The following is a 3,541-nucleotide window of genomic DNA, read 5'->3' as shown; positions in this document are numbered from 1 at the left end:
CTCTCTCTCTCTCTCTCTCTCTCTCTCTCTCTCTCTCTCTCTCTGTATGTCCCGCAAGCAGGTTTCATTTGTCCTCTCAATAAATAAATGTTTATATCAGGTACAGGGGTCTAAAACTGTTCTGAAGGCCCAATCATTATATGCTACATTCTCCACTCAGATGAATTTGGGAAGTCTGTGGCCTAGAATGAGGAGCTTTATAAGAAAAGTCAGCATAGAGGATGTGGAAGATAACCAAGATGGAGCTCATAGGTCCCAAAGTCTCCTCTCCGTAGCTTCAAAGCAAAGAATAGGCAGTACGGTAGGAGGAGGCACCTGAGCAGTGATAAGGGTGGAAGAGGAAGGGAGGAATCTCCGTGGGCACGAGGATTGGGGAATTGCTACCTGACAGTCAGAGACTTGTCACTAAGCCTCCTTTGCCACTCCTGAGCAACCATCTGCCTCTCTCAAACTTTTGTCTTCTAACCTGTCAAAAGTGAAAGTGAGTTTGATCCTTAAGGATCCAGCCCTACAGCTGTGATGAATGTTAAGAAAAGTGCAAATGGTGCTAGTTAGTTCATACTGTTGTTTGTCCTAAGGGGCTGCAAACCCTTCAGCTCCTTGGGTCCTTTCTCTAGCTTCTTCATTGGGGACCCTGTACTCAGTCCAATGGATGGCTGTGAACCTCTACTGTATTAGTCAGGTACTGTCAGAGCCTCTCAGGAGACAGCTATATCAGGCTCTAATAAAAAAAAAAAAATGGAAAAAAAAAGTGCAAATGGCAAACCATCCCAGGTCCTGCATGCACAGCAGGAACGGAGCTGAGCACCCACAAAGGAAATGTGGTTTCATTCAAGAAAAAATGGGAGCCTTTATAAGGAAGCAAACAAAAGATGGCCAGATTGCCCTGCTTCATAAGCAGAGACACCATTATCTTTGTATGATTTTGAAAGCATTTAAGTTAAAGACAGAAAAACGTCTGGAGCTTTAACACCTTGTGACTCTAACACTTTTCTCTGTCAGAAAAAAACTAATGGAAAAAAATGTTTTTGTCGGACTATACTAGAAGTTGATTCACGAAGAGCACATTCCCTAAAGGCTGTTCCCCTTTCATCTCAGCAATGCAAAGGCAACCGGTCAACTTTAGAACATCTTTAATCTCTGCAACTCCTTCTGTGGGTATTTGGTTCCCCCTTTTAAGAAGGAATGAAATGTCCACCCTTTGGTCTTCCTTCTTCTTGAGTTTCTTGGGGTTTGTGGGTTGTTCTTCCTGTATTCCAGACTTCTGGGCTAATAACCACTTATCAGAGAGTGCATACCATGTTTGTTCTTTTGTGATCAGCCCTGTGAACGTTCTGTGTCCCAGTGTAGGGGAATGCCAGGGCCAATAAGTGGGAGAGGGTGGGGTGGCAGGCATGGGGAGGGGGGAGGCAACAGGGGTTTGTTCTTGTTGTATTTGTTTGTTTGTTTTTCGGAGGGGAAACTGGGAAAGGAGAAATTTACATGTAAATAAAGAAAATATCTAATAAAAAAAAAGTAAAAAAAAAAAATGAAGATCATCCTTTGCTTGAGCCACAGAATTCTCTTTTATTCTGGGATAATGCCATCCCTCCTATCTAATGTCTGCCATCCACTGTCTGGAAAGGAAAATGGCAGCAAGGTACTTTCATTTTCCTTTTCTTTATTGGCTATTTTTATTTGTCTTGGATCTTTGTATTTTATGAGGATTAATCTTACCAGTTTGGTTGGATGGTTGGATTAAGAGATAACTGAGAGATCTGTAAAGCACAATGCTGGCCATGTCTGTGAAGGCGTTTCTGGAGTTGATTAGCCCAGCTCTCAATATGGGCAGTGCCCCACTGGTAGGCTGTTTTTGTGTGAATTGACATGGGGAGCAATAGCATGGCAGAAACTTAGCAGGATGATGAAGTAGGATAGGGAGTTACATGCAAGTTCAGGATATAGATCAGGTCATCTGAACTAATTCACATAGTCCTGGATGTTAGAAGACCACTAATGCTCCCCAAGACTGACAAGGTAAGTAACTATATTGCTGGCTCTCTCATGTGGGGTTATTTTTTGTTCCTTTCAGTCCTGATTAGGTGGCTCTGAAACTAGGAAAGGCGACATCTGGGCCTCCTGCTAAGTTTCTGTCAGCTGTTGTTGCCACTCTGCTTCACACAAAAACAGGAAAAACGGAGGAGGTATGTGTGAGTGTGTGTGTGTGTGTCTGCCATTGAAAAGTTTCGTGCACTTAAACAAATGTGCAGAGGAGCAGCTGAGCTAGAGAAACCCAAGTCCCATTCTTCTGTCTCCTTTTCATCTCCGTGCTCGTGGGAACAAACTATGAGGCCATAGATCCACAACCTTCACAAGACAGTGCATTTCATCCACGTATGGAAAGATTCCCTGCCCCAAAGTCTTCTCAGGAGACAAAATAAGTCGCCATGTGAGTATGACTAGACATAGACATAGACAGCTATAACTATCATGTCTCCAGTTAGATATGGACTTTCTATAGTCTCAAGAGCTAAGAATTTGTTTGGTCTTGGTTTTTTTTTTTTCCTAGCAGAGACCTTTATTGAAAATAATCATAAAATTGGGTGGGGCAGACAATGCTATGATGACCAAAGTATGTGGTGGAGAAATGAGAGAGAAAGAATCAGAATGGTTGATGCACTGTGAAGAGAGGCGAGACTAGAGACGACCATAGGTTGGTGAGGAGCAGGCCAATGTGAGCAGTCTGCAGTGCCACCTGAGACCATGGTAATGGCCCAGCTCATGCTGCTAATGAGGGCCATGTCTGCTTTCCTGGCCTTGGAACAGCAGGAGTCTGTGTGGATGTCTATGGCCATTGTTACCACCAAAGGCCATGCACTGGGCTACTGCCTGGGGCCATGTGGATGCACAAGGGCTTTGCAGAGCCTGGTCCTGATTTTTGAAGCCTGCAGCAATCAGGAGAGCTAGCCTCATCCCTCTGTGGCTGTGTAGTGGCATGGGTGTGGGAGAGATCATATATACATACATACACACACACACACACCACCGCCGCCGCCGCCGCCGCCGCCACCAACATCTCACCACCTATATTCCTCACCTGATAATCGAGGTAGAGCTGGCTCTGGTAGAATGGGTATGGATAAGTTGGCCCCAAGAACATTAGAGTGGGAGAGCTGTCCCTGAACCTTGCCGGCTGTGGCACTCTGGTAAGCTGGCCCCTCCACTTGCTGGGGCAGCGCTAGAGAGCTGGTGGTGTGTGTACAGGAGAGCTGGCCCCAATGGCATGGGTGTTGGAGAGCTGGTCATGTCCCTTGCTGGCTGCCACAGGCAAGAGATCTGGTCCTGCCCAGGGAAAGAGGGAGAGCTAGCCAGGTGGTATGGGCAAGCACTGGAGAGCTGGTGGGCTGACCAACTCAACTACCTCCCAAGCTCAGGTCCAAGGTTTTGAGTTTGCTGGCCCCAACCTCTATCCCATCTATGAACTGCTGGAGCATGTGAAAAGGCCAGTCCTGCAGAACCAAAGGATCTCCATGACACTGGGCAACAACAGGATATACAGAGG

Source organism: Mastomys coucha, unplaced genomic scaffold (assembly GCF_008632895.1).
Source record: "Mastomys coucha isolate ucsf_1 unplaced genomic scaffold, UCSF_Mcou_1 pScaffold12, whole genome shotgun sequence".
Taxonomy (NCBI): Eukaryota; Metazoa; Chordata; class Mammalia; order Rodentia; family Muridae; genus Mastomys; species Mastomys coucha.
The sequence above is the reverse complement of the archived record's forward strand: the minus strand, read 5'-3'. Positions refer to the sequence as shown.